We start from the raw sequence: 21,612 nt of genomic DNA, 5'->3' as shown, positions 1-21,612 counted from the left end.
CAACTCCAGTCAGGCAAATATCAAGGAAGGTGCTGGACACTGACCAATTATAATTTACTATTCCAACTCCAGTCAGGCAAATATCAAGGAAGGTGCTGGACACTGACCAATTATAATTTACTATTCCAACTCCAGTCAGACAAATATCAGGGAAGGTGCTGGACACTTACCAATTATAATTTACTATTCTAACTCCAGTCAAGCAAATATCAGGGAAGGTGCTGGACTCTGAGCAATTATAATTTACTATTCCAACTCCAGTCAAGCAAATATCAGCGAAGGTGCTGGACACTGACCAATTATAATTTACTATTCCAACTCCAGTCAAGCAAATATCAGGGAAGGTGCTGGACACTGACCAATTACCATTTAGTATTCCAACTCCAGTCAGGCAAATATCAGGAAAGGTGCTGGACACTGACCAATTATAATTTACTATTCCAACTCCAGTCAAGCAAATATCAGGGAAGGTGCTGGACACTGACCAATGATAATTTACTATTCCAACTCCAGTCAAGCAAATATCAGGGAAGGTGCTGGACACTGACCAATTATCATTTACTATTCCAACTCCAGTCAAGCAAATATCAGGGAAGGTGCTGGACACTGACCTATTATAATTTACTATTCCAACTCCAGTCAAGCAATTATCAGGGAAGGTTCTGGACACTGACCATTATAATTTACTATTCCAACTCCAGTCAATCAAATATCAGGGAAGGTGCTGGACACTGACCAATGATATTTTACTATTCTAACTCCAGTCAAGCTAATATCAGGGAAGGTGCTGGACACTGACCAAATATCATTTTCTATTCCAACTCCAGTCAAGCAAATATCAGGGAAGGTGCTGGACACTGACCAATTATAATTTACTATTTCAACTCCAGTCAAGCAAATATCAGGGAAGGTGCTGGACACTGACCAATGATAATTTACTATTCCAACTCCAGTCAGGCAAATATCAGGGAAGGTGCTGGACACTGACCAATTATAATTTACTATTCCAACTCCAGTCAGGCAAATATCAGGGAAGGTGCTGGACACTGACCAATTATATTTTACTATTCCAACTCCAGTCAGGCAAATATCAGGGAAGGTGCTGGACACTGACCAATTATAATTTACTATTCCAACTCCAGTCACACAAATATCAGGGAAGGTGCTGGACACTTACCAATTATAATTTACTATTCTAACTCCAGTGAAGCAAATATCAGGGAAGGTGCTGCACACTGATCAATTATAATTTACTATTCCAACTCCAGTCAAGCAAATATCAGGGAAGGTGCTGGACACTGACCAATTATCATTTAGTATTCCAACTCCAGTCAGGCAAATATCAGGGAAGGTGCTGGACACTGACCAAATATAATTTACTATTCCAACTCCAGTCAAGCAAAAATCAAGGAATGTGCTGGACACTGACCAGTTATAACTTACTATTCCAACTCCAGTCAAGCATATATCAAGGTAGGTGGTGGACACTGATCCAATATAAATGTGCCCACATACATTTTTTCTCTCTATATTTAATATTAATTATGATGTATTTATACATTTTAATTTTAATATTTTAATAAAATGTAAACATTTAATGTTTATGTTTTAAATAAAATAGATTCTTGGTATACACATTTTAAAATATTTTATATATTTTTTAAATAATATATTTTTTAAAACGTATCTTAATTTATACAAATAAATTCATATTTTTCTACATATTTCTTGGTATATTTAGATATTTAGGGGGCCCATTAGGATAGCGGGCGGAAAACCACCCCGCCCGCCATGGAGGTGGAAAACAACCGTCCGCCATGGAGGCGGATAAACCGGCGGTCAAATTAGGATCGACCGCAACTACAGACCGACCACGGCGGTAGCGGTGAAAATTAAACCGCCCGACGTGTGCGGTGATGCCAAAACTCCGACCGCAGCGGTCGGAAAAGCAGCGGAAAAGACAAAAACGTCCACAGGGAAAGCGGAGACACCGCACGGGAAATTACGATATCCCCGAGGGTGTCGCGGGCGGGACCGCCGACACCGACCGCCGCGGTAGCAGCCAGGAGTGAATGGTAGAAATGGCGGACAAGCAGCAGCAAAGCCACCGCAGCGGACGAACATGAAATAAATGGCGGTCGATGTGAAAGCACCGCAGTGATGCCAAATACTGCATAAACAAAGTAGCCCTGCCCCCAAAATATACAACACACACACACAGATACCTAAATTACTCTAACAAATATACAAAACTACAGAACCACACCCACAACACACCTGACAAACACAATCCAATTGGACACACCCACACAGCTGAGTACAAAGCCACCCCCTCCACTCACCACAATCCTTTGCATCTTTCCAGAACAGAAGCTTATACACCACAAAATTCACCGAGAGTGAGTTGACAGTCATGGTCAACGAGATTGTGAGAATAGAGCCACAACTATTTGGTAACCTAGTCCAACAGACACCATTAGCCACCAGGACACAAATGTGGGAAAGGATAGTCCAAAGGGTGAATGCAGTTGGGGCCACCCCAAGATCCAAGAAGGAGATCATGAAGCGGTGGCATGATCTCAAGAGGGTTGTCAAGGAGAAGAGGAGCAAGAACTGGACTCTGGCAAACGTGACTGGCAGTGGCCCTCCCATCCCACAGAAGACATTCACACCATGGGAGGAGAAGGTGCTTGCCATCCTGCTACCTGAGAGTCTCACAGGAGTAGCCGGGGGAGCGGAGGCTGGTAAGTACAGACAAATGTTTAACACCACATTGAGATTTACCTCCTTGCAATACCCAACCACCAATACACTGTCCATCCCTACCCAACATGTAGCCAGCCAGTCTGCTGAGGAGGCCTGTATGGGGGAGGAAGGTCAGTACAACAACTCACACCATAGCCCATGGCCCACAGCCCAGCAGCAGGGAGGCCTCCCCCAACCAGGAGCAAGTGTCAGCCATTGCACTGTTTAACAAACAGACCTACAGGTTGGTAGCCATCTTCACTGGGAGGGTGTGTGATGGGAGGCCTGTACCACTACTCCCAGCGTGCCCCCTGGCCCACAGCCCAGCAGCATGGAGGCCTCCCCCACCCAGGAGCAAGTGTCAGCCATTGCACTGTTTAACAAACAGACCTACAGGTTGGTAGCCATCTTCACTGGGAGGGTGTGTGATGGGAGGCCTGTACCACTACCCCCAGCATGCCCCCTGGCCCACAGCCCAGCAGCAGGGAGGCCTCTCCTACCCAGGAGCAAGTGTCAGCCATTGCACTGTTTAACAAACAGACCTACAGGTTGGTAGCCATCTTCACTGGGAGGGTGTGTGATGGGAGGCCTGTACCACTACCCCCAGCATGCCCCCTGACCCACAGCCCAGCAGCAGGGAGGCCTCTCCCACCCAGGAGCAAGTGTCAGCCATTGCACTGTTTAACAAACAGACCTACAGGTTGGTAGCCATCTTCACTGTGAGGGTGTGTGATGGGAGGCCTGTACCACTACCCCCAGCATGCCCCCTGGCCCACAGCCCAGCAGCATGGAGGCCTCCCCCACCCAGGAGCAAGTGTCAGCCATTGCACTGTTTAACAAACAAACCTACAGGTAGGTAGCCATCTTCACTTGGAGGGTGTTTGTGGGTGGGAGGCCTGTACCACTACTCCCAGCATGCCCCCTGGCCCACAGCCCAGCAGCAGGGAGGCCTCCCCCACCCAGGAGCAAGTGTCAGCCATTGCACTGTTTAACAAACAGACCTACATGTTGGTAGCCATCTTCACTGGGAGGGTGTATGATGGGAGGCCTGTACCACTACTCCCAGCATGCCCCCTGGCCCGCAGCCCAGCAGCAGGGAGGCCTCCCCCACCCAGGAGCAAGTGTCAGACATTGCACCCTGCACACTCACCTTACAGGTATGTAACAACCGTAATTCTTCATGAAGTGTGTGTGTGTAGAAATCAAATAACTATTGGACGCAATGCATTGACATTCAACCTGTATGACTCCATGATGTCACTCTGCACTATGAAATGTAACACGGTGTTGCCATGAATTGTCCAACTGATGACAGCATATATAACAAGTGTACAGACAGATGATGATACGCAGATGACGGAAACACTGACCACTCCCCAACTACTCCACAGGTGATGAAGAACTCACTGCTGGGGACCACACCAACGACCAGCAGAGCCAGTCTCCACCTCCGGCACATGGACTCACAGATGCGGACTCCCAGGACAATTTGGACGATGAGCTCCAGGCCGGCCCATCTGGTGTGCCACAGACCCAGAGGTCCCAGGCCCCCATCCTCGCCAACACCACCTCTGCTGCAACAACAACGCAGCAGACCCCTGCTGTCAAGGCCTCTGCCTCCACCGCAACCACCACCGCCGCCACTGCCACCAACACCATCACTACCACCAGTACCACCTGCAGCACCCTCCCTGTCCCTAGGGATGACCAGCCCACTGCAACACCTGTGGAGGGCAGGGAGGCAGTGCGTGGCGCACCAGTGGCGAGGGAAGAGGTCCGTGGCAGCAGAGCAGGTGGGAGGGCCAGGGTAAACACCAGACCTCAGGAGGAGTGGACACCATCCCTGGACCACTTCACCAGAGTTGTGGAGGCCTACCAAGAGGTCCAGGGACAAAGTGGCTGGTCGGATGAACTATTAAGGGAGCTCATCCTGCTGATGAGGTCCATCGATAACCGCCTGGGACAGATGGTGGACCTCATGGTCCAGCAAGTGGCGTTGCAGAGGGACAGGCCTGTGTCCAAACCACCACCTCCGTCCCCTCCTGTTGTGCAGCAGGATGACAGTCCACCATCCTCCCCTGCGCCAACAGAGAGGGGCGAGTCCTCTGACGCCGCTGGCCATTCAGCAGGCCCCCCACCGCCAAAAAGATCTAGGGGGCGTCCAAAGAAGAGCCTGGGAGTCTCTGGAGGCAAAGCACCTGCCACACGCCAGTCACGGAGCCAGCCGTGAAGACAACCCTCTCCCCAACTGCATTCACTGTTTAGACTGTCTTTCCCCACATTGCCTTGCCAATGGCACCTGTCTGTTGGACTGGGTCACCTCATCCATGTGGTGTCTACTCTTGCATCTCTGCGACCATGACTGTCAACTCACTGCTCATTCCCCACCTTCCTGTAAATATTCCCACACAATTCACATGTCCACTCCGAAAATAAAATACCTGACACTCCAGATTTTGTGTAGTGAATTCTTTAGTGCAGTATTAACATTGTTGATAATGTCCATGATGTGTAAACATGATGTACAGTATGCAGGGCAGGAACACTCTGTAGCACCTAGGGAGACACAACAGAACTACAGTCACTGGTCTCATCGTGGCAACACACACAGATCACTGCTCCAAAAATATCCAAATTATCACAGGCATACTACACATTGTCTAGCAGATACGCACAAATATGGTCCAGCATACATCTCCGTACGTAACGTCAATTCCACCAATACCATACATAGGTGACAGAACATGTGGCTATCGGGAATATCTGCGCATATCCATTCACAACAAAAGCAACCACACCAGAGTATGTACACGTTGTAACTCGTCACACACCTTCAAGTGAAGTAGCGTTGGATAAGCTGCTGGCGTAGGTCAACTCCTTCCCCCTCTCCACTGTCCTCATCACTGGATTCTGGTCCCTGAGCAGGTTGTGGCCTTGGTTCCTCATCATCTTCCAGAAGCAGGGGGACCCCCTTGTGGATGGCCAGGTTGTGCAGCATACAGCATGCCACAACGATCTTTCACACCTTCCCAGGCGAGTATGCGAGTGCGCCTCCGGTCCTGTCAAGGCACCGGAACCTTGACTTCAGCAGGCCGAAAGTCCGTTCGATTACCCGTCGTGTCCTGCCATGGGCCTCATTGTAGCGGATGTCTGCTGGTGTCCGGGGATTCGGGAGTGGGCTCAACAGCCATGGCCTACTGGGATATGCAGAGTCACCTGTGAATGATAAACACCCATTGCAATGTTGTACGGCCACAGTAAAGCCAGTGACACACAGCACGTGATAGCAGTAGTGATACTCACCCACAATCCAGGCACGTTCGGGATACAGATTCTCCATCATCCGTGGCACCATGCTGTTCCTCATAATGTACGAATCATGGGCCGAACCGGGATACTTTGCACACACATGTGATATTGTCATGTCCGCAATGCACACCACCTGCACATTCATGGAGTGGTAGTGTTTGCGGTTCCGATAAATGTGCTCCGTCGCCTGCGGTGCCACCAGAGCTACATGGGTGCAATCTATGGCACCGACTACATGTGGGATGCGCCCAAGTGGATAGAAGTCCCCCTTAACGGCAGCCAATTCACGTCTCCTGGGGAAATGTATGTAGCGATTGCGATATATCATCATGGCCTCAAGTACATCCCTCAGCACCATGCTGAACATGGGCTGCGACATCCCCCCAGCGTTAGCCACGGTCTCTTGGAAGGAACCAGCCACAAAGAAGTGTAGTGCTGCCATCACCTTGTAGGTGGGTGTGAATGCCGTAGGATAGTGACGGCGAGGCTGCAGGTGGGGCTCCAATAGATCACACACGATCTTCAATGTTGGTCTGTCCAGCCTGAATTTCCTGATGATTGCCTCATTCTCCATGTCCTCAAGCACAGTCAACTGACGTAGGAGATTCGGCCTCCTCCTAGTTGAGGAGTAAAATGAATAGGTCAGTGACAAGCATCATGAGATGGCCATAGTACAAAGCATCAATGATGTAATGGGAAAAGAACAAGGGCCAGAGAGATGCATGGCACATCTGGTTACATGGCTGGCCAATAGCTACACAGAGGGCAGGCCTCTCCAGTGACAATACCCAAGTGACAGTAACACATCGGGGAATGTGAATGCGGATATAATGGTTGAACATTTGACATGTGCAGACATGGTGCAACAAGACCCGCCAATGTAATGTGACTTAACATGTCTGTCATACCCATCTGCTGTACCTGCCACACCTCAATGCATCAGGTACATTCTGCAACCATTCATTAACACAATGATCACAGTAGCAGGGACCCTTCCGGTTGTGTGCATGATCAGTTGTGAATGCACAAGTCAGGAACGATACAATGCAGTGACACCAGCCAGGTCAAGGTCTGCACTGACCAACAACACATTAAACGTCACGACATCAATGTAGAGCACCTGACGTCTGTCAATCATCATCAGCCATCAAAACCCTTACAAAAATGGCAGAAACACAAGCAAAAGTGGCTCACAATGAACGTGCGTCCTCCTGTGGATGACATGGCTGTGTGGCATCGTGTGTGCAATGATGTGCCCTACACCATGTAGCTGCAGGGTGCTGATACAGTGTCCAGGATTGACATACACAGCAATGTGTACTAAAATGGTAGTACCTACCGCCGGTCCCCGGCGGTGTGACCCCAGCACCACCATCTACCCAGCCAAGGTAGCCATTGGCACATGGACTTGTGTACATGGCGGTGGGTATGCTCCGCCGCATGAGTGGCGGTACCTACCGCCGGGCCCCCGCGGTGTGACCCCAGCACCACCATCTACCCAGCCAAGGTAGCCATTGGCACATTGACTTGTGTACATGGCGGTGGGTATGCTCCGCCGCATGAGTGGCGGTACCTACCGCCGGGCCCCGGCGGTGTGACCCCAGCACCACCATCTACCCAGCCAAGGTAGCCATTGGCACATGGACTTGTGTACATGGCGGTGGGTATGCTCCGCCGCATGAGTCGCGGTACCTACCGCCGGGCACTCGCGGTGCGTCACCGACGTGGAGCATTGCATACAGCCAATGGCATGGATGATCGCGGTGGCATGATGCAGATTTGAACATCACGGAAGCTGTGCTCCGCTGCCGCGGAGGCGGTCATTGGATGCTTTTGAATGATGCACCATCGCGGTAGCGCACCCCGGGCACACGCGGTGCGTCACCGCCGTGGAGCATTGCATACAGCCAATGGCATGGATGATCGCGGTGGCATGATGCAGATTTGAAAATCGCGGAAGCTGTGCTCCGCTGCCGCGGAGGCGGTCATTGGATGCTTTTGAATAAGGCAGACCCGGACAACCAATTGTAGCAACTTTTAAGCTTCCTAACGACACCAGGGGGCTATAAATCTGTGGGAGTGAGCCTCACATTCCCACTGCTCACAGAGCCTGCTGCCTGGGACCATCTCCTGCTGCTGCCGCTGCTTCAAGAGCCTGCTGCCTGGAACCCTGTCCTGCTGCTTCAAGAGCCTGCTGCCTGGGACCCTGTCCTGCTGCCTGGGACCCTGTCCTGCTGCTTCAAGAGCCTGCTGCCTGGGACCCTGTACTGCTGCTTCAAGAACCTGCTGCCTGGGACCCTGTCCTGCTGCTTCAAGAGCCTGCTGCCTCGGACCCTGTCCTGCTGCTTCAAGAGCCTGCTGCCTGGGACCCTGTCCTGCTGCTTCAAGAGCCTGCTGCCTGGGACCCTGTCCTGCTGCTTCAAGAGCCTGATGCCTGGGACCCCTCACAACTCACTTCCGCCACAGGTCTGCCATATCCACAGGGATGTCAAGAACAGATAAGATTTGTGCCAGTCCATTCACGAGTGAGGAGCTGGATGTCCTTGTGAACGAGGTGCTGGCACAGTACCCACGCCTGTTTGGTGGCCCCAATGTCGTGGTAAGTCACCATGAAGGGAGCAGTAGGGCAGGGTGGTGTCAGACGTGTAGTCATGATGCTGCAGTATGTGCTTTTGGATGTGGGCTGCTGACAAACACTGACAGACAAGCTGTTTCCAGGTCGTGGGAGTGTGTGTGTTGCATTGTGACTCTGTCCTAGGCCTGTACTTGTATGTGTGAGTGGGTTGCGCTACTTTTTCGGGCAGACATAACCAACGGTTGTTAGCCTTGTAGATGCCAGGACAGTGTACGCTTGTGATGACATTTCAGGGTGCCCCTGTAGTCATAGTCAGTGTGACCCACAGAGTAGGTTCAGTGGCTGCACAGCCAAACATTGAACATCAGCCAACTTACATGCTACAGTTGCTTCACACTGATTAGTGGATATGCCACATCAGTGCCCTGTACAATTTCTGAATTACACAGTGCTGTCGATGCATTTGTGCATTTGTGGAGACTAGGAACCTCAATGTGTGCATGCATTCACTAATGTTCATGCCATGCAGAGTGGCCTTGTGAGGGTACCCCTAGTTCTGGAGGGAGGGAGGTTACTGTAAGTCCCGAGACAGTGTCTGGCTGCTGTACTGATAGATGCTGACATATGACATTGTGTAATTGTACATTTGGCCTTCTTTACTCTCATACCTGCAGCTCAAGGTACACCAACGTAAGGCTGTCTGGAGGGCCATAGCAGCAAAGGTGCGAGCCCTGGGGGTATCAAACAGATGACACACACACTGTCACAAGAGGTGGGACGACATCAGCCGCTGGCTAAGCAAGTGGCAGAGATGACCTTGGGGATGGTACCACGCACAGGGCGTGTGGCCCGGCGCACCATGACTCCGCTGATGGGACGCATACTTGCAGTGACCAATCCAGACCTGGATGCAGGTCTGAAGGGGCATCAGCAGCAAGACAGATGGTGAGTATCCGGGGAGGGAGAGTTTGTCTGGGAGTGGATGCATGTGTAGAGTGCCTGTGACAGCGGTAACACATGTGATGTGCGTGTGCTGACATGCTGTGATATGTGATGTGAGGGGCAACTGTGATGTGTGTCTGTATGAGGCATTGGCACTTGTAAAAAACAAGGGTTCCCTGTATTTATAAATAAAGAAACCCCTAGGTCAGGGAAATAGCAATATGAAGGTATCAACCCAGGCGGTAACAAACAAGAATAAACCACAAAGTGATAATGGGATGCAACAACCTACTTCCGTAAAGGTGACAATTTATTGTAATTAAAATTATTAAGAATCAACAAATACATTCATTAAATTAGCAAAGCATATGCAGAATTACACATAACATATATGGAATTATAAATACAAAAAGATAATGAAATAAAATACAAAAAAACAAATTAAAACACAACCATTACAGTTTCATAAAAACATAATATCATTTCTAGAAGTATAAAAGATGTTGTCGACGCGCGTTTCGGCGACCAGCGCCTTCTTCAAGACAACCAAATTTTGCAAATTCCTAAATATGGAAACAAAAATACTAATCAAAAAATACATACATTTTATTTCATAAAAGATGAAAACAATGACTCATAATAATAGTTGAGTACAATAGTCACAACAACCTTCATATTATTACAGTTTATACTAACTCTCAAATCAGGACAAACAGAAGTAGGTGGAAGCATTGGGTGGCCCTAGTGGATGAGCAAGGGATACCCCAAATTAGGAAAGTATAAAATGGATACTGACTTCGGTGCTCATATAGAGGAATTATCACAGGTTGTGAAAAGAATAAAGAAATAATAAAATAATAATAATAAACTGGAAGTGGACTGTTGGTATATAGCTGATCAACAAGAATACATAATGATTTATAAGGGATAAAACAGAATAAGGAGGAAATAACAGATAAAAATCGTTTTTCTCTCATTATGTTTTGATTGGCATTTATAAGTCCATCGGTCAGATTGCTGTATATTCTACACAATTAAAGTTTTGTAACCTCGGTTCTTTCTAGATAAATTGTGCTGAAACCTGCATACCATTTATTAATTTAAATTACTGCCGGCCACTTCCGGTAAGTAACAAGTAAGCGCGAATCTACTTACTTGAGAGCTAATGCATGGACACAATTTATATTCTTTGGCACAACTTCTTGTGTGAGGAGAGAACTTTCTGAAAGATGGAAAGATGCTATTAGTTGAGGATAACATTTATTTTAGCGCAGATAGCTGTAGACTCTTCATCATGATATTAAGAGAGAAGGTAGCATCTCTTATTCTACAATGCGAGCTACTGCACTCCAACAGTACTTCTCTAATATATGCCGAGACAGAGGCCTTACATTCCTAACGGTTACGTAGGACACTGAGCTGTTCCTAATCTAAATGTTGAGCATCAAAAATAAATAACTTACATAACGTATTAGGATGGTGCGTATGTATTGTACAGCATCAAAGGATTTTGGTTATAATCAGGATAGTCGTAATAGTTTTTTGATTCACTGAGGAAAAAATAAACAGTGGCAGAAAATATAAGATTAAAAGCTAAAATTCTGATTCTATTTTATTTTAATTTTATTTTAAGGCAACTGGTACTGACAGCAAAAATTATACACTCCCTCAATGAATGTTAGTTACGTATTAAGTTTAACTGGCAAGCGATGTCAAATTGTTAACCATACTCTCCTGTCAATTATTGTTCTGGATAGCAACTGTAAATATAAAGAAAACAGGCTGTGTCAGGCAGATATAAACCTGACTCGGCAAAGGAGCAATAAACTGTTCAAATTCGGGAAACGTACCGTAATTATAAAACAAATGTGCCTCGCCTCCACAGGTGCAAACCGGCATAAGTAAAATGACTATGAATAAATGTTTTCCGTTGCTAAAACGTGAGAGAAACAGGAAAAACAAAAAGATGGAATTAGACTTAAAAAAAGGGAGGCTCATAATAGGCCAGTAATGCTAGATAAACAAACTAGAGCGAAGAAAATAAAATGCGACATACCTCCGAGCGTGTGCATTTATTTTAGAAGTTATTTTCCTTCTTGTTCTTTAAAAACGATTGGTTCACAAAGATAGACGCGCCAATACTGTAATATTATAAAAAGAAGTGTGTCAAGATTTATAACACACTGGGTATAATGCAAGTTACAGGCAGTATAAGCAGGGAAATCTCAATACCTGCTTCAGAGGAACGGATCGGCGTGTGGAGGCTGGCTGATTCAGTCAGTATGTCCGGGTCACGGTCAGCTACTCGATGAAAACAGGAAACACCTGCATATGCATGTACCCGCCTATAAATAGGTGTGCCCTAATCACGTGTTTCCAATTCGAGAAGATAGAGATAGGACTCAATGAATTTAACATGTGGAGTGCCATGATCACATATTTCCGATCAAAGAATCGGAAAGATAGAGGTAGGACTCGATAAGATTTCAAAAAGGAGATAACACGAGGAACAGTTATTTGGAGTTTATTTAAGATTTAAATAAATCATGATGCAAAAGTTGTTATAAAGGTAGGACTCGATAAGATTTCAAAAAGGAGATAACACGAGGAACAGTTATTTGGAGTTTATTTAAGATTTAAATAAATCATGATGCAAAAGTTGTTATAATTATAGCCTCACGTAAATAAACAATCGCATTGGTGTGATCATGTAGCCCACATACATTTATAATATGTCAGTATGCTGACCGGTCACAGTTAGACAACCCAGATTAATACTTATGACGTACATTAACTAAATGGTCCTTTTAAATGATCGCATTTTCCCAGGGGATTTCACTGTTCAATCCTGACCGGAAAGTATCCAGAGAAAATATCCAAAACACTTCGCGTTTTTTCCGGATCTTCTCTCCACCTTTACTGTCTGGTACATTTACTTTTTCCAAAATGCGCCACCTAAAGTCGTCAGGGCCATGTCCGGCTTCCAGAAAATGTTTTACCATAGGGGCTGAGATTTTACCAGTTCGAATAGCCGAACGGTGCTCAGTCAAGCATACCTGGATGGAGCGGGCATTCTCTCCCACATACCCCAAGGAGCAGGGGCACAAAAGAAAGTATATTACATTTGTGGTTTTGCAGTTCCACATGCTGTTGTCTGTGGCTGTATGGCCATTGTAAACAAACGATTCTCCTTCTAAAATATTGGAGCAAGATTTACAATTAGAACATTTAAATGTACCTTTCAGAACCTGATTTGTGTGTATGGATCTCTGAACTGGACATTCATGGTTCGATTGACCTTGAAACCTGGAACGCACTATATGATCTTTTATGTTCTTATTTCGCTTATGAGCAAATAAAGGCTTCTCTAGTTTAAGATTTCCGGTACTGTTGCTGTTCAAAATGTGCCACGCGGAATTGATCACTTGTTTCACTTTGGTATCCAAGGTTGAATGTCTTGTTATACAGACAAGTTGTTTCAGATCTTTTTCAGGTTTGGATTTTAACAGGTGGTCTCTGTCATAATAGCGAGCCCTTTTATAGGATTCCCTGACAAGCCTATGGGGATAACCTGTTTCGAGGAATTTCCTTTTCATTTCCATTGCCTGTCTATCAAAGTCTTTAAGATTAGTACAATTTCTTCTGACCCGTAAGAACTGAGAAAAGGGTATGCTCTGTCTTTGACTGCGGGGGTGGAAACTTTGGAAGTGTAATAGGGTGTTCCTTGCTGTAGGTTTGACATATAAGTCTACCTTCAGCTTACCATCATCAGCAAAGATCGTGATATCCAAAAATTCGATTTTACTGGCACTAACATGTGAGGTGAACTTAAGGTTTAAATCACCAGCGTTCAACCAAGCCAAAAACTCCTTAAGAGTCTCCCTCCCATCGGTCCAGACAAAGAAGATGTCATCAATATATCTAGACCAATGGGAGACAGACTCATAAAAGGGCGCAATGTCGTTGTGAATAAACTTGGCTTCAAATGCGGCCATATAAATTTGTTCGCGACCGAGGGTGCTACGGAGTCTCCCATGCTGCCTCCCTTAGTCTGGCGGTAAAGGCGTGATCCAAATTCAAAAATATTCTCAGTCAAAACAATGTTTAAACAATCCATCCAAAAACTTTTAGGGCATGGTATCTTATATAAATCAATGAACCAGTCTACAGTTTGCATGGCTTCAGTTAGGGGAATATTGCTATATAATGACTCAACGTCAAGGGTTACAAGGAGATCTCGTATTGGATTGAAAGAAATGTTTTCAACCTTCCCAATCATAGCTCCTGTATCTTTTACATATGAGGGTATATTGGAAATATAGGGACATAGATATGAATCGACAAATTTAGATAATGGTTCAGTCGGTGTGCCTATGGTTGAAACAATCGGCCTATATGGAGGGTTAACTTTACCTTTATGCATTTTCGGAAGACCATATATGCATGCAGTTTTCCCTGCATTGAAGTTCAAATATTCGAATTCTTTTCTAGAGATATGCCCTTGATGCAAGGATTGAGTGGTTAGATTATTTATTTATTTTATTTATTATGCAATTTGTATCGCGCAAACTAAACCCGAAGGTGTCAAGGCGCCTATCAAAAAGATCAAAATTGCAAAGCACCATTACAGGTATGCACGTACAAAGAGATGTGTCTTTAAGGCAGATCTAAAAGCTTGAAGAGTGGGAAGAGACCTTACTTCAAGAGGAAGAGCATTCCACCATTTGGGAGCCAGATTGGAAAAGGCTTTCCCCCCCATCTGGCCTTCCTAATACGAGGAACAGAAAGAAGCAGTCTGTTGGAGGAACGGAGATTCCTGCCCGGGTTATAGGATGACAGAATAGATCTGATACCCGTGTGGCTAGCTTTAGCCAAAGCCTTATAGACCATACACAGGATCTTAAAACAGATACGGTCCGCAACAGGAAGCCAATGAAGCTGCTTCCGGGCAGAGGTGGCAGAGGCATGCCGGGGTAGAGCAAGAACAAACCTGGCTGCTGCATTCTGGACCACCTGCAAGCGCTGCAGCTGACTTTTGTTCAGTCCTGCATACAGCGCATTGCAGTAGTCCAGACGAGAGCCTAGTAATGCCACGGGAAACATCCATTACAACGCAACTATTACAACGTAATGCTATTACAACGCAGGTATTACAACGTAATTACTATTACAACGCATGTTTTTACAACGCATGGTGTTACAACGCTAATACTATTACAACGCATGTATTTACATCGTATATTAATTTTTATAATTTATTTTGGGTATTTAGATAGATAGTTATTTATATAATTATTTTATAAAATTATTATTATTTTAATAAAATTAATTATAATACTTAGTGATTATTTGTAGATTTTTGGAATTTATTTATTTATTTATTTAATTATTAATAATTGATATATATATATATATATTGAATTAGTGTATTAGTAAGTAGGAAGTATTAATATTTAGGAAATTATGTAATATAATAACATCGTATAATAATTTTTATAATTTATTTTGGGTATTTAGATAGATAGTTATTTATATAATTATTTTATACAATTATTATTATTTTAATAAAATTAATTATAATACTTAGTGATTATTTGTAGATTTTTGGAATTATTTATTTATTTATTTATTTAATTATTAATAATTGATATATATATATATATTGAATTAGTGTATTAGTAAGTAGGAAGTATTAATATTTAGGAAATTATGTAATATAATAAAAAAATAAGTATTAATACTCAGGTAATTTATATAATTATTTTATAAAATTATTATTATTTTAATAAAATTAATTATAATACTTAGTGATTATTTGTAGATTTTTGGAATTATTTATTTATTTAATTATTAATAATTGATATATATATATATATTGAATTAGTGTATTAGTAAGTAGGAAGTATTAATATTTAGGAAATTATGTAATATAATAAAAAAATAAGTAATAATACTCAGGTAATTTTTACAAGATAAATATCATGTTTGTTATAACATTATTTTTTATTGAACTAAATTATAATACTTAATGATTATTAGTCGATTTTGGGTATTACAGATATATAGATATTTAAAAAAAATATTTTTATAATAATAAAATTTATGGGGGTATTAAGATAAACATTTATTTTTTATAATTTAAATAATTGTTTTAGATAAATATATATAAATATATATATATATATATATATATAAATAGTCCTATTAAAATTTTAAAAATGTAGGAAGTATTAACATTTAGGTAATTATTTATTATAAATTAAATTAAAATTTAAGTATTAATACTTAGGTACTTTTTACAAGATAAATATAATGTTTGTAAATATTATATTTTTTGGTAGTTTAAATTAAATATTAAATCATTTAAAAAAGTAAAGAAGATAAAAAAATCAAATATTAATATTCAGGTTTTATTTAAAAAAATTATTTAATATTGTAAAATGTTACATTAGCAATAAATAAATCTATTTAATAATGTTTAGTGTTTATAATTTTTTAAATGAAATAATAATATTTTTAAAATATTTATAGAATCATATTTATATTTTTTCCCACGCTTTTGTATTGATTTCAATGAAGCGTTTTGTCCTTCATTTATTTCGTTGACGTCTTGAATGGGATCCGCGGGATAGTTTGCTATGCTTTTAAAACAACGGATGCAGGGGGGAGAAGAAGGAAATAAGGGTAGACAAATGGTAAGTGATAAAAAACATAATTTTTAATGTGTGTATTGAAATTAATAACATTTAAAATAAAAATAATAAAAGTAGAAACCATATATTGTACGAATAAATTTTTGTTTATTGATGATATTAAATGTAAAAAAATATATGTATTTTTATTTCATTTGCAAATATTTTTATAATTTTTTTTATTAACAATAATAGATTTTGGAAAAAATATAAACATATAATAGATTATAATGTAATTGTCCATTTTCTATTTTGATGTTTTTGGATGACGTCTTCACGTTAACGTCGACGCAAGCCGCCATCTTGGATTTTCCGATTGCTGGAAGTAGCTGGAAGCTGATCTGCGCTAAAGGTAGGAAACTTTTCGAACTTTTTTTATACTAAAACATATTTAAAAAGATATATATAATGTAATGAGAGGTTAAGTAGAGGTTGCTTATTAAACTAATAGATGTTTTGATTATATTACAACATGTCGCCGAACATTTCACTGTTATATGCCATTGTCGGGTTATTTTTCGGGAAACAAAAAAGATTAAATATATTTAAAAACATAGAGTGATGATTTATATTGTATACATTTTGAACGTAATATGTTTTGTGTAGTGGTAGAATAGTTTGGATTCTTTTCATTAGATGAACACAGATAGGAAATGTTAGAAACAATTTTTTAGAAAACTGATTGCATTTGGCTTGTTTTGTATAAGAGAAAACTGTTTTTTTTGGGATTAAAAAGACAGTTCGTTGTTTAATTACCATGCAAGGTTTCGTTTATTTGCTTTTTAGAGAATTTACAAAAATGTTCAAAATTGATTTCTTTGGTTACATTTTGATGTTATCGATTTGTTTGAGAAAGTTGATTTCGTGGTCTGTTATTTTAGAATGGAATTGTTTAATATTGGAAATAAAAGGATTTTCATTGAAAGTAGTAATTATTTTTTGTAAAAATGCCAATTTGATTTTTTTAGTTAGTGAGAAATACTGCAGTTAGGTTGTTTAGTTAGCGAGAAATACTGCAGTTAGGTTGGTGTGAAATAAATAATGAAAAAGTGAAATTATTTGGGGTAGATTTGACAAAAAATGCTTCAAACTTAAGATTAGAAAAAAAAAGTATCTTATCTTTTACAAAAAATATTTCTGTTTGAAATAGCACAGAAATGTTTGAAAAATATAATAAAGAAACAGATATATTTTTCTATAATAGTACCAGTTTATTAATAAAAATTTTCACAAGCCAGCATCAATTTTTTAAAATAAAGGGGTGTCATTTTGTATAGTATAAATTTTATTGGTACATTCAGAATGTTTACAAAATTGAAAAAAAAATGGAATGCAAATTATTTCCATTTACGTTTTCATAAAGATTTTTAATAACTATTATGTTAGGGTTTTCTTCTTTTCAAAGAGATAAGAAAAACATTTTTTCTTATTTTTAACAGGTGTACTTTGAGAGAAAAAAATTTAAAAAAGATAAGGGAACCCGACAAGTAATAATTTAAAAAAAAAATTCAAAAGAATTAAAATATAGAAAAAATAATTTAGGGCAAAGCAGGAAAGTAAGTTACATAAAAAATAGTTACAAATGTAAAATATTAGCAACATTCTCTAGGTAATCCAAAGCCACACACAACGAAAATTGTTGTAGTACACCCAATAGTCTCTCAGACATTTCCTTTGTTTGCCTTGAAGGACGTGGGTTTAGAATACCTGACAATGCCTGAGCAAGTCTCATTTCTTGAAAACTTTGCTCCTTCTTCAAAGTTTTCAGGAAAGAGTAGAAATTAGGATGGTGTTTGCCAATCGTGTGACTGAAGGAGTTATGCCATCCCTCTATGGCATTATTTGTTTTTGCACCACCTTCTAAGCAGGTTGAGTAGCAATTCCACCACTCCACATGTAACGTGGCTTCCTCCTGCGACCCGATCTGCCTAGACGTCCAATCCATGTGTCTTCGAAATAATTTAAAATGGGTGCCAATTTTTCCTCATGTTCTACAAAATATTCTGACTCTGAAATTGCTGTGTAGTAGTCATCTACACTATCAGGTGGTACAAAACAAAGTGCAGTTAATTTTTTTAGTTCGACTTGTAATTTGCTATCAGACGAGTAATCAGCAACCAGGGATGTTTTTTGAAGCTTACGCCAATATGCCTGGGAAAAATGAAAAAAACATCCCTGAATTTGGGTATCCATGTACAATTTGTTGATGACATTCATCATTGTCAATTCAAAATCTAATATGATTTTCCTAGGACTGATTCCAGAAGTTTTTTCTTTAATAACTGATAAAAACTCAGTATAGGTTGCTGATTGCTTATCTGGTAATAAACTGTATACTAAAGGTACTACATTATTATTAATTTGAGCATGAATACTGTAAATTTGGGTGAATGGATGGGGCGTACTTTTAAACGTCCCATCCATCATCCAAATTTCAGTATTTTCTAATTTAAAAAGGTTACGGGGAGTGCTAAATATTAACATGCGTTTCAGAGGGTTTTGGTTATCATACAGTAGAAAAGGTTCATTAGAGAAGGAAAGAGTTAAATCATGAGGAATTACAATGTCAGCAAAAGTTTGAGGAGTAACAGTTTGGGTGTTACTTGCCTGCTTTTTTCTTTGAATAATTCTACGCAAATTTGGGATTGTTGGCATATTACAAGCAACATGTCCAGGGACATGTTGAGCAACCTCTCTCAAAATCTGACCAGGAGTTTGATTGGAGGTGGATGCAATATCTTTCATTTCATTGATAGTATCGCGTATTTCAATCTCCATAGCAGAGGCAGAGTGGTTATGTTCTGTGGTTCTTGCCACAATCTCACCAACAGTAACCGCTCTGCCGCTGCAATGGGCGGTATAATATTGTACACACCTCCAATGTCTCCTGGGTTCACTTAGCCTCTCATTACAGTATATATACCCACAATGTTTCAGGAGTCTGTTCCCTTTTCGAGATTTGGTGTAAGTTGCAGTATTTTGACTTGCCATTTCCTGTTGAAAAAAAAATATAAATTATATTATATTTAAGATACACACATTTTTGATTTTTTTTATTTACACATAATTTGAAAAATATTTATTTGCTTTTACTGTAGATTTTAAGTATAAAATTGGATTAGTAATTGGCACTTTTTCACTAACCAGCACTTTCTCTGAATATGCACTCATTTGGAGTTAGAATAGTAAGTGGCACTTGGACACTATCCAGCACTTTCCCTACTCATGCACTTTCACAGAATTGGAATAGTAATTGGCACTTTTTCACTAACCAGCACTTTCTCTGAATATGCACTCATTTGGAGTTAGAATAGTAAGTTGAACTTGGACACTATCCAGCACTTTCCCTACTCATGCACTTTCACAGAGTTAGAATAATAATTGGCACTTTTTCACTAACCAGCACTTTCTCTGAATATGCACTCACCTAGAGTTAGAATACTAAGTTGAACTCGGACACTATCCAGCACTTTCCCTACTCATGCACTTTCACAGAGTTGGAATAGTAATTGGCACTTTTTCACTAACCAGCACTTTCTCTGAATATGCACTCACCTGGAGTTAGAATAGTAAGTGGCACTTGGACACTATCCAGCACTTTCCCTAAAAAATGCACTTTTACAGAATTGGAACAGTAATTGGCACTTTTTCACTAACCAGCACTTTCTCTGAATATGCACTCACCTGGAGTTAGAATAGTAAATGGCACTTGGACACTATCCAGCACTTTCCCTACTCATGCACTTTCACAGAATTGGAATAGTAATTGGCACTTTTTCACTAACAAGCACTTTCTCTGAATATGCACTCACTTGGAGTTAGAATAGTAAGTTGAACTCGGACACTATCCAGCACTTTCCCTACTCATGCACTTTCACAGAGTTGGAATAGTAATTGGCACTTTTTCACTAACCAGCACTTTCTCTGAATATGCACTCACCTGGAGTTAGAATATTAAGTGGCACTTGGACACTATCCAGCACTTTCCCTACTCATGCACTTTCACAGAATTGGAATAGTAATTGGCACTTTTTCACTAACCAGCACTTTCTCTGAATATGCACTCACTTGGAGTTAGAATAGTAAGTTGAACTCGGACACTATCCAGCACTTTCCCTACTCATGCACTTTCACAGAGTTGGAATAGTAATTGGCACTTTTTCACTAACCAGCACTTTCTCTGAATATGCACTCACCTGGAGTTAGAATATTAAGTGGCACTTGGACACTATCCAGCACTTTCCCTACTCATGCACTTTCACAGAATTGGAATAGTAATTGGCACTTTTTCACTAACCAGCACTTTCTCTGAATATGCACTCACTTGGAGTTAGAATAGTAAGTTGAACTCGGACACTATCCAGCACTTTCCCTACTCATGCACTTTCACAGAGTTAGAATAATAATTGGCACTTTTTCACTAACCAGCACTTTCTCTGAATATGCACTCACCTAGAGTTAGAATAGTAAGTTGAACTCGGACACTATCCAGCACTTTCCCTACTCATGCACTTTCACAGAGTTGGAATAGTAATTGGCACTTTTTCACTAACCAGCACTTTCTCTGAATATGCACTCACCTGGAGTTAGAATAGTAAGTGGCACTTGAACACTAATCAGCACTTTCCCTACTCATGCACTTTCACAGAGTTGGAATAGTAATTAATACTTTTTGACAAACCATGCAATTTCTCTGAATATGCACTCACCTGGAGTTAGAATAGTAAATGGCACTTGGACACTATCCAGCACTTTCCCTACTCATGCACTTTCACAGAATTGGAATAGTAATTGGCACTTTTTCACTAACCAGCACTTTCTCTGAATATGCACTCACTTGGAGTTAGAATAGTAAGTTGAACTCGGACACTATCCAGCACTTTCCCTACTCATGCACTTTCACAGAGTTGGAATAGTAATTGGCACTTTTTCACTAACCAGCACTTTCTCTGAATATGCACTCACCTTGAGTTAGAATAGTAAGTGGCACTTGGACACTATCCAGCACTTTCCCTACTCATGCACTTTCACAGAGTTGGAATAGTAATTAATACTTTTTGACAAACCATGCACTTTCTCTGAATATGCACTCACCTGGAGTTAGAATAGTAAATGGCACTTGGACACTATCCAGCACTTTCCCTACTCATGCACTTTCACAGAATTGGAATAGTAATTGGCACTTTTTCACTAACCAGCACTTTCTCTGAATATGCACTCACTTGGAGTTAGAATAGTAAGTTGAACTCGGACACTATCCAGCACTTTCCCTACTCATGCACTTTCACAGAGTTGGAATAGTAATTGGCACTTTTTCACTAACCAGCACTTTCTCTGAATATGCACTCA

The 21,612-nt window shown here is 41.3% G+C and overlaps 1 long non-coding RNA gene across 2 annotated transcripts; it reads right to left on the bottom strand.

Annotated features, from left to right (window-relative positions):
• Positions 1 to 9,868: 9,868 nt before the first annotated feature.
• Positions 9,869 to 11,882, bottom strand: LOC144761336 (uncharacterized). Of its 2 annotated transcripts, XR_013595676.1 has the most exons (5): positions 11,804 to 11,882; positions 11,628 to 11,712; positions 11,422 to 11,504; positions 10,727 to 10,793; positions 9,869 to 10,134 (listed from the first exon to the last, which is right to left on the bottom strand). It is a non-coding gene; the product is annotated as an uncharacterized LOC144761336 (long non-coding RNA). The 2 variants fall into 2 exon arrangements; XR_013595677.1 differs by lacking the exons at positions 9,869 to 10,134; positions 10,727 to 10,793 and adding an exon at positions 10,827 to 11,331.
• Positions 11,883 to 21,612: the final 9,730 nt, after the last annotated feature.

Source organism: Lissotriton helveticus, chromosome 6, assembly GCF_964261635.1.
Source record: "Lissotriton helveticus chromosome 6, aLisHel1.1, whole genome shotgun sequence".
NCBI lineage: Eukaryota > Metazoa > Chordata > Amphibia > Caudata > Salamandridae > Lissotriton > Lissotriton helveticus.
This window is presented reverse-complemented; position numbering and strand designations above follow the sequence as displayed.